Source organism: Pleurodeles waltl, chromosome 12 (genome assembly GCF_031143425.1).
Source record: "Pleurodeles waltl isolate 20211129_DDA chromosome 12, aPleWal1.hap1.20221129, whole genome shotgun sequence".
In the NCBI taxonomy this organism is placed as follows: domain Eukaryota; kingdom Metazoa; phylum Chordata; class Amphibia; order Caudata; family Salamandridae; genus Pleurodeles; species Pleurodeles waltl.
This window is the reverse complement of record NC_090451.1, coordinates 90791952-90802526: the sequence shown is the minus strand read 5'-3', so window position 1 is coordinate 90802526 and position 10575 is coordinate 90791952. Positions and strand designations below refer to the sequence as shown.

At 45.7% G+C, this 10575-nt stretch overlaps 1 long non-coding RNA gene across 1 annotated transcript in view; it reads left to right on the top strand.

Annotated features, from left to right (window-relative positions):
* The first annotated feature begins 281 nt into the window (after nt 1-281).
* Nucleotides 282-10575, top strand: part of LOC138268229 (uncharacterized) — a 58047-nt gene continuing 47753 nt past the window's right edge. The window contains exons 1-2 of the long non-coding RNA XR_011199960.1: nt 282-517; nt 7379-7458. This is a non-coding gene — a long non-coding RNA (uncharacterized lncRNA). The remainder of the gene's footprint in view (nt 518-7378; nt 7459-10575) is intronic.

Below are 10575 nucleotides of genomic sequence, written 5' to 3'. Positions count from 1 at the left end.
TCTTAATATAACTATAAATATAACCATAGCTGCTGAATTTCTATGGTCTTATGTGGATAAAACGTGAACCTACCTAACTCTACCGTTCCTATACCCTTTGTTTTTTCCAGTCACTATATATACATATTGTGACGGGGTTACGACAACCCGTATAACCGCACGAACGGGCCCTTCGGAGGAGTGCCCTGGGGGCACTTCTCAAAGCTTTGCGTTGCTACAACGCTTAGAAAAGAACCCGGAAGGAAAAACGCAGCTCGCCGTCATTAAGGAGAGCAGCACGGAGGGAGAGGGCGTGGCCAGCAGGAGCAGCGAAGAAAAAGACGCGACTGTCAGGAACACCATCACGGCGAAGAGCAGCACGGGAAAAGCCACGGTCTGCAAGCGAGGAGAACCGGAAGAGAGCAGTGCAGAAAAAGACGTGGATGGCAAGGAGGAGGAGGTGAAAGAAAGCAGCGAGCGACTGGAAAGAGAAAACTCTGCAACCTGCCATGTCCCTGGAGGGACGTGGCTAGAGCAGGTACGTGCCCGTATACGGGCTATAAGCAGTTATTGGGCAGCAATAAATGAGGCAGCTGGGGAAATAAAACCAGGCAAAGAGGTAAAGCAAAGGGGCACAAGGTATACTGACTGAAAAACAAGGAGAATACCTCTAAGGACTTACCTTAACAGTGCCTGAGAGAAAAAAAAAATGGTTTATCCTTTCTCACCATCACACTAAGTCACTGGGAAACTTAAAGCAAATAAGCAGAACACAGAGAGTGCACCGTTCCTTTCCACTTATTCCCTCCCACCCCCCCATTTTAAGCCCTTTATGCTAAGAAATAGAGATTGAAAATCTTCCCGCCCCACTTACCTTCTTTTCCTATATCTTGTGTTCGCTTCTGCATGCCAGGAGTGACATCTGAGAGGTCCCAGATGTGTCTGAAAGGAAACAAAATAAAAGACCACTAAAAGACAAAGACAAGAAAGGAGACAGTAAAACACAGATGAAGAACTAGGAGAACCCAAAAAGAGACGCATAACAGAGACCTTACACAAAGAAAACTGGAAAAACCAAAGATACAAAAGGAGTTCCTGAGTTTCTTTCTGTCTGTTAAGAAAATAGGAAGAAGAATACCCAAATAATAAGAACAATAAAGGAAGGCATCCTAAAATATTACAGTTAATATATTTTTTTCCATACGCGTGTTAGAAAACCGGCTGAAAGAGAGCAAGGGGGAGCTTTTTTGTGGACAAGCTACCACGCACACACATATATATATATACAGTAGAAGGTGTTCTGCCGAAACGCGTTGACATCTCACTTCAGAACTCTGTGTAACCCTTACAAGAAATAAATTCAATGAACTAAATTTGGTCTTGCCGAACATGACTTTGTTTCAATGATTGGGATCTGACTAACGGGATCGGTGCAGCCGTCAGATGGTTATTGTTCCATCTGTTGAAGATTATATATATATATATATATATATATATACATATACACACACACACACACACACACATTAAAATAACCTTAAAAAATAAGTACTTTAAAAATATGTGTACAAATATAGAAGAATGAAGAGATGGGTATATATACAAAGGAGTATGAAGGAATGTACAAGAGAAATATGTGTTACGAAAAGGATGGGTATAGAACTAGATGCAGAGAAGAGTGGCTGGATAGAGAAGGATGAAAGAATGATGGGTGGAAAGAAGGAAGATAGTGAAGGGAAGGATACATGGATGGACAGAAGAATGTTGAATGTACTGCTGCATGGTAAGAAGAAAAGAGTGGCTAGGTAAAGAAAGGAAAGAAATACAAGCTTGGATAGAAAGAAGACTAGATAAAACAAAAGAAGGATAGATGGTTGTAAAAGGGCAAAAAAGGACAGAAGAATGAATGGATAGAAAAAAGTATAGGACGGAAAGAAAGAGGGAAAGAATGACCAAAAGACTAACAGAGGACGGACAGAAAAAGGAAGACATTCTGAGACATTTAGACAGAGCTGTCATGGGTCCATTTTAGTTAGTCGCTTGGGCACAGTGACAGCTTAGTTTAGGCTTGCGGCCTGTGCCCTTTTACCTAGTAATTATGCTCTGTATTTCTGTATTCAATTTTTATTCATTTTAGTATTGCTTCTTTTAGTGGCATTGTTTTAATTTCCTTATCAACTACTATTTTGTGAAGGTGTCATTATCAGTGTTATGGATGACATACTTTGCATCATGTTGTTTTCCTCAGAATCACAAGAACATAATGTGAGGCACACACAATAATAACTTGTATTGCCGACCCCAAGACTGCATAGTCCAGCTCTTAGGTACATGCCTGTGTCAGGCTTTTGTGCATAAACATAAACATGTCCTCTATAAAAACATCTTGTAGGACAAAGGGCATTAGAGGGGGTTTCAGCCAGAATTTCCATCCATGCTTCATGCTGGTTCAGTAGACCTCATCCTTGTGTCTCCTTGGATCATGATCTGGAGACTGGCAGCCTGACCTTGTACCAAGGTAACCGCGGTGGGGTGTTCTTCACATGGACACTGTATGTACAGGTTTGGCTTACATCGCCATGCTCTTGCTTAGGGGTTAGAGATTAGGCTTTTAAGTAGGAATTGTATACTCATGGTATGACAATATGTTGGGGTTGTTTATATTTAGATCGCTAATTTTCACAATCCTGATTTTGTTATTACTCATCATCCTAATCGTTGCAGCTCATGCATTTTATGGTAGATTGCAGTCTTTTCAATAAATGTATTGAAAACTGTCCTGCATCTCCTTTTTTGCTTATGTGTGTGTATGAGACTTGTATGTGGGGAGTAAAGGGCGAAGCTTGTTTCACCACAGTTCTCCCTGAGGGGGTTTCAGAGTTCCATGCAAGGCTGTCACAAATCACTTCTTCCGTTTGGGTTTGGGTGAGGTGCTCTAGAGAGTCGGGAGGGTTGGGGTGACAGCTGCCAACTGGTGTGGAAGTGACTCAGTCACCTGCAAAGAAGAGGTGCTTCCGCCCCAAATCCAGCAGTCTCCTTGGAGTATGAGAGTCTTTATGACATGGCGCTACCAACGATGGCGTAGGCACTAATTTTACGAGTCCTCTGAGTATTTCCATCTCACATACACTGAAGATAATCTAACTACCCTTACACAGAGACGTCCATGGTCTTAGGGGCAATCCTCAGCCAAATAGGGAGCATCTACCTAGGGTGTAGGTTATTCAAGCTTGAACAATGAAAGGATTTACTTCCTCTGTTGGTGTTTCCAACCTTAGTACCTATTCCTAAATATGGTAAATCCTATAATCATCAGGGATAACGGCAGACATACGTTCATGCAGTTTCTTTTAGTCCATGGATGAACAAAAGACGGTGGGGATGTAACATCCGTCTTGGAAGCCTATGACGCATATACAACAGAAATATTTTATTCTTGGGTCACCTTTCCTGAAACAGATGCAAATACACAAGCATTTCATGCATACAGGATAGCAAACGTACCACAACAGTACCGAGCTTACCAATACTTGGACATACCTCTCTCTTATAAAGAACATTAAAACCTGTTCAATGGTGCCCTCCACATGTAATACAACCCATGAGATTAGGTCCTTAAAGCAATGATGGACCAACATGGCCAACACTTGGCACAGTAGCTGAAGTATGCACACTTTATAATGAGCTAGTAGTAATATATAGATGGGTGATACAATTAGTGATGCAGATCTTGAATACCGCCCCAGTGAGGACTGCTGCAGCTGCTCATCAATTGGCTGTCTTGGGAATTAATCCACAAGCAGTCCACTCAATAATGGGAAAAGTACCCACCAGCTGGAAGCAGTGTTTCCCCATATGGGACCCCAAGACAAACATAGAATTCTCACCATGTGCTTGCTATTTAGCATGGTCCCCTCAACAGAAGACTGTAACACTTGGAGCTCAGTTTTTACTGCAATTTACACTACCACACATGACACCCCGACAGTTGCCAATTTACCAGAAGTGTTAAAACAAATACAAAATGAACATGGGGCAGCCCTGGTCCTGGACGTGGGGATGAAGCTGACGTACAATTTTGACACAGTCTCCTCAATTATTTTAAGTAACAATAAAGGGGAAGCAGCAGCATTGGCCATTCACTAGCGGCTCTGAGAAGTTCCTAAGCAGGAACAGAAGCGTGAGCTGCCAAAGATTATTTCTGACACCTATACTAGTATAGACAGGATAGTCTGGGGGTAGTCTGGGGGCCAGACCAACTAAACTACAACCACAAAGTACCACCCCTAAGGAGGGTACTAAACAAGCAAAAGAGGGTTCTACAAAACGCTGGGACAAACAAAAACAAAACAAAGATAGAAAAAGTCAGAGAGGAGAATCTCCACAACCAGAGACATCTGAAAGAAGATATGGGCCCTAATTACAACCCTGGCAGTACAAATCGCCATATTATGACCGCCGCGGTCGCACTGCCGGGACCGGCGGTTTCTCGCCACCGTTGTCCCGGCGGTCATAACCGCCAGGGCAACGCTGCTTGCCGCGCTGCCCTGGGGATTATGACTCCCCTTCCCGCCAGCCTGTCCATGGTGGTAGAGACCGCCATGGAAAGGCTGGCGGGAAGGGGAGTTGTAAGGGCCCCTGGGGGCCCCTGCACTGGCCATGCACTTAGCATGGGCAGTGCATGGGCCCCCAGGCACCTCCCCACCCTGCTTTTCACAGCAGACAGTGAAAAGCGCGACGGGTGCAGCAGCAACCGTCGCACGGCCGCAACACCGCTGGCTCCATTAGGAGCCGGCTGCAATGTTACGGGCGACATCACCGCTGGGCCGGCGGGCGGTAATGCGGCTGGTGGGTTTGCGGCCACATAGGCGGCCGCTCGCCAAAGTTGTAATGAGGGCCGTAATCTCCAAAACAGAGAAACTTTAAAAAGTCCTGATAGATACCAATATACTGAAACACGTCACTCTTGTTCCTTTTAAGACACACCAGACAAACAGAGTGAGATTGGGACGGACTGAAACATGAAGTGACTATACAAAGCTGAAGAGGAACTTACAACTTTCTTCAGGAGCTTACATTAAAAAAGAGGATAAATCCCCTCAACAAAAACCACAATTTAAAAAGAAAATGGTGGCTGCAATTTCAATCAAAAAATGCCAGCCATGCTGAGAACACTGTTGAAGAACAGGACATGGGCAGTGACTACGCTAGACAACACGGCAGAGGTCACGATTTGTTTCCAGAATCCTATAGATCATCTTGATGTGGCAGGAACTAACTACTTTCTTGTCATAGAGACAGCGGACAGGCGCGCCTCCCCACCCGACAGGGTGTATGAATTAAATATTCAGCTAGAGGGAGACATAGAGTGCACTATTGAAGTAATACTCATGGAAAACTTAAACTGTGATATTCTATTGGAAGAAAAAGACTGGCCACCTGAATTTGTCCGTAAGCTCCCACCTGGGTAAGATGTAATTTTGCCTTCTTTCTCATTCCTGGTTCCAGATGTGGTAAAGGAAGCCTATGCCACAGATTGGGCTCCAGCGCAGGCCCCTGCCGTATGCCGCAATCATGTGGGGTGGGATAAAGAATCCCCCTACCATGTAATACCCATTAGATCTTCAGCACAGCCTCAACCCCAATATCCTATCAAACGAGAGGCAACAGCTCCAGTGAACGAGATTCTCTTGCAACTTGAGGACCAGGAAGTAATTGAGCCCTGTGTCTCTGCAATGTGTAACCCATTATTCCCTGTTGCCAAATCAGATCATTCATATAGAATAGTCTTAGATAACTAAACGCTCATACACGCTTCTATGCAATACAAAAAAGCGCACACAGCAGAGCACTAATTAACAACATAGGGCCAGATGTATCATCACGGCCCTTTGCGATTCAAGAATAGTGATTTTTAAGAAATCGCTATTACCGACTCACAAAGTGCCATGTATCACATTTGCGATTCGGTAATAGCGATTTCTTAAAAATCGCAAATGCTATTACCGAATCGCAAATTGCAATATCGGCCCCATTCGCAGCTATGGGCATGTTGGCCCATAGCTGCAAATTTTTTGCATTTCCAAAATTGCGATTTCTGAACCAGAAATCGCAATTTTGGAAATGCAAATCCCCAGGGTGCTGGGGGCCTATGGCCCCCTCTGCTGCACCCCAAAAATGTTTTGGGGGACATGTAAGGTACACACATGCCAAAAGGGCATGTGTGCTTTACATGTTCCATTTAAAAATGCATTTTAAATGCATTTTTAAATTTTGCACCAGGTTACCACCTGGTTGCAGTCCATGGTATTTTGCATGTGCAAAATGCCATTCTGCGAAAAATCGCAATTTGCGATTTTTTGCAGCATTGCCTTGCGACCTGGAATTTGCAAATCGCAAATTGCGACTCGCAATTTCCAGGTCGCAACGCAAGAAATCACAATTTTAGCGATTTCTTATTTGTGGTCTGCGAATGCCTTTCATGCATTGCAGACCACTGTTTTGCACTCGTAAACGGCCGAATTTACCGATTCGCACCGTTTGCGAGTGCACAACTTTTTCATACATCTGGCCCATAGTGTGCAAAAAATACAAATAAACCTTGGATATTTCCAATGTTTTTTTTGTGCTAAAGTCTAGCACCTAAAAAAAGTCAGGATCTTAGCACCTATAGCTCGTTAGGCTCACAGCAGAACTTTTGCCAATTATCTCAAGGATATAAGAACAGCCCTGGGTTGTTTTCAGCCCGACTAAAAACCAATGCTACATGAGATTGATCCTGAGGCATTGTCTTACGTGGATGAAATTTATCACACAGATGACTACCTCAACGTGCATCTGGCCAGGGTTTTATCAGATCATGTTAGGATTCGCTGCCCAAGGCTACAAATTCAATTTCAAGAAAACTAAAATTGCCTTCTTGGTGTCCTATTCCTGGGATACAATTTATCGGATGATGGAAAGAGCTTGGCGCCACACTTTCTAGAAAAATGCACTAAACTTCAATCATCAAATACCATTAAGAAACTACAGTTGTTGCTGGGTTTCCTCAACTTTGTCAGGACATGCATACCTAATTATGCACAATGCATAAAACCATCCTATGATTTAATTTATCCAGCTTTTTCAAGGAAACACTGGACAATAGAACACACATGCAGTCTCAGAGAACTGCAGCAGGACATGCTAGAAGCAAACCACTTACACGAACATGGTCATAAGAATAATTGCACCTATGCAACTGTAAGCATAAGAGTCGCTTTTCAAACCAGACAAATTACAGGTTCGGGTTCATTAGTTGCTTATTAGGTTTATTTATTTGTTATACTATGAATATGGTGGTTATTGTCAGTTTGTTACAGTTCTTATCTCTTTGTCTACTGTCTTTTTTTCTTTCTAGAGGATCTCTCTGCTCCTTTTCCCGTCGCTTCCTGCTGATCTCAGAGTGCCTCTGTGGAAAGAAGAGAATTCTGGTTTCAGGTAAGTGGGCTACCGTAGTTTGGGATGGGATCACCAAAGAAGGGTGTGAGTGGTGAAGGGAAGAAGGGATCACACCGGTGTCACAAATATTAAAACATGCGTAGGTGCCTGTGACAGTGTTTTCTTCCTTTACCCTATATGTTTAAGTCCTCTGATTACTCACTCCCCCCTTCCTATTCCCCTTGTTCCCCAATAGGTGAGGTTAACCCCAATTACGCCCGTACCTTGTGCAGCCACATCCCTCCAGGAACGTGGCAGGGCTGTTGGCAGTCGGGGACCTTTCTTCCTCCTTCCGATGATGCTTTCCGTCTTCTTTGGCACTTTCTGTCTTCCTGTTGCCTTACGTCTCCTTTCTCATCCTTTTTCTGCTCCTCAGTGTTTTTCCCTGTAGGAAGTTGGCTCTGTATGTGCTATTTCAAAGTAAGGAATAGCATGCACAGAGTCCAAGGGTTCCCCTTAGAGGTAAAATAGTGGTAAAAATAGATAATACTAATGCTCTATTTTGTGGTAGTGTGGTCGAGCAGTAGGCTTATCCAAGGAGTAGTGTTAAGCATTTGTTGTACATACACATAGACAAATCCAGCCAATAGGTTTTTATATAGAAAAATATCTTTTCTTAGTTTATTTTAAGAACCACAGGTTCAAATTCTACATGTAATATCTCATTCGAAAGGTATTGCAGGTAAGTACTTTAGGAACTTCAAATCATCAAAATTGCATGTATACTTTTCAAGTTGTTGACAAATAGCTGTTTTAAAAGTGGACACTTAGTGCAATTTTCACAGTTCCTAGGGGAGGTAAGTTTTGGTTAGTTTTACCAGGTAAGTAAGACACTTACAGGGTTCAGTTCTTGGTCCAAGGTAGCCCACCGTTGGGGGTTCAGAGCAACCCCAAAGTCACCACACCAGCAGCTCAGGGCCGGTCAGGTGCAGAGTTCAAAGTGGTGCCCAAAACACATAGGCTAGAATGGAGAGAAGGGGGTGCCCCGGTTCCGGTCTGCTTGCAGGTAAGTACCCGCGTCTTCGGAGGGCAGACCAGGGGGGTTTTGTAGGGCACCGGGGGGGACACAAGTCCACACAGAAATTTCACCCTCAGCGGCGCGGGGGCGGCCGGGTGCAGTGTAGAAACAAGCGTCGGGTTCGCAATGTTAGTCTATGAGAGATCTCGGGATCTCTTCAGCGCTGCAGGCAGGCAAGGGGGGGATTCCTCGGGGAAACCTCCACTTGGGCAAGGGAGAGGGACTCCTGGGGGTCACTTCTCCAGTGAAAGTCCGGTCCTTCAGGTCCTGGGGGCTGCGGGTGCAGGGTCTCTCCCAGGCGTCGGGACTTTAGGTTCAAAGAGTCGCGGTCAGGGGAAGCCTCGGGATTCCCTCTGCAGGCGGCGCTGTGGGGGCTCAGGGGGGACAGGTTTTGGTACTCACAGTATCAGAGTAGTCCTGGGGTCCCTCCTGAGGTGTTGGATCGCCACCAGCCGAGTCGGGGTCGCCGGGTGCAGTGTTGCAAGTCTCACGCTTCTTGCGGGGAGCTTGCAGGGTTCTTTAAAGCTGCTGGAAACAAAGTTGCAGCTTTTCTTGGAGCAGGTCCGCTGTCCTCGGGAGTTTCTTGTCTTTTCGAAGCAGGGGCAGTCCTCAGAGGATGTCGAGGTCGCTGGTCCCTTTGGAAGGCATCGCTGGAGCAGGATCTTTGGAAGGCAGGAGACAGGCCGGTGAGTTTCTGGAGCCAAGGCAGTAGTTGTCTTCTGGTCTTCCTCTGCAGGGGTTTTCAGCTAGGCAGTCCTTCTTCTTGTTGTTGCAGGAATCTAATTTTCTAGGGTTCAGGGTAGCCCTTACATACTAAATTTAAGGGCGTGTTTAGGTCTGGGGGGTTAGTAGCCAATGGCTACTAGCCCTGAGGGTGGGTACACCCTCTTTGTGCCTCCTCCCAAGGGGAGGGGGTCACAATCCTAACCCTATTGGGGGAATCCTCCATCTGCAAGATGGAGGATTTCTAAAAGTCAGAGTCACCTCAGCTCAGGACACCTTAGGGGCTGTCCTGACTGGCCAGTGACTCCTCCTTGTTTTTCTCATTATTTTCTCCGGCCTTGCCGCCAAAAGTGGGGCCTGGCCGGAGGGGGCGGGCAACTCCACTAGCTGGAGTGTCCTGCTGGGTTGGCACAAAGGAGGTGAGCCTTTGAGGCTCACCGCCAGGTGTGACAATTCCTGCCTGGGAGAGGTGTTAGCATCTCCACCCAGTGCAGGCTTTGTTACTGGCCTCAGAGTGACAAAGGCACTCTCCCCATGGGGCCAGCAACATGTCTCGGTTTGTGGCAGGCTGCTAAAACTAGTCAGCCTACACAGATAGTCGGTTAAGTTTCAGGGGGCACCTCTAAGGTGCCCTCTGTGGTGTATTTTTCAATAACATGTACACTGGCATCAGTGTGCATTTATTGTGCTGAGAAGTTTGATACCAAACTTCCCAGTTTTCAGTGTAGCCATTATGGTGCTGTGGAGTTCGTGTTTGACAGACTCCCAGACCATATACTCTTATGGCTACCCTGCACTTACAATGTCTAAGGTTTTGTTTAGACACTGTAGGGGTACCATGCTCATGCACTGGTACCCTCACCCATGGTATAGTGCACCCTGCCTTAGGGCTGTAAGGCCTGCTAGAGGGGTGTCTTACCTATACTGCATAGGCAGTGAGAGGCTGGCATGGCACCCTGAGGGGAGTGCCATGTCGACTTACTCGTTTTGTCCTCACTAGCACACACAAGCTGGCAAGCAGGGTGTCTGTGCTGAGTGAGAGGTCTCCAGGGTGGCATAAGACATGCTGCAGCCCTTAGAGACCTTCCTTGGCATCAGGGCCCTTGGTACTAGAAGTACCAGTTACAAGGGACTTATCTGGATGCCAGGGTCTGCCAATTGTGGATACAAAAGTACAGGTTAGGGAAAGAACACTGGTGCTGGGGCCTGGTTAGCAGGCCTCAGCACACTTTCAATTGTAAACATAGCATCAGCAAAGGCAAAAAGTCAGGGGGCAACCATGCCAAGGAGGCATTTCCTTACACAACCCCCCCCCAAACGAAAGAGGATGAGACTAACCTTTCCCAAGAGAGTCTTCATTTTCTAAGTGGAAGAAC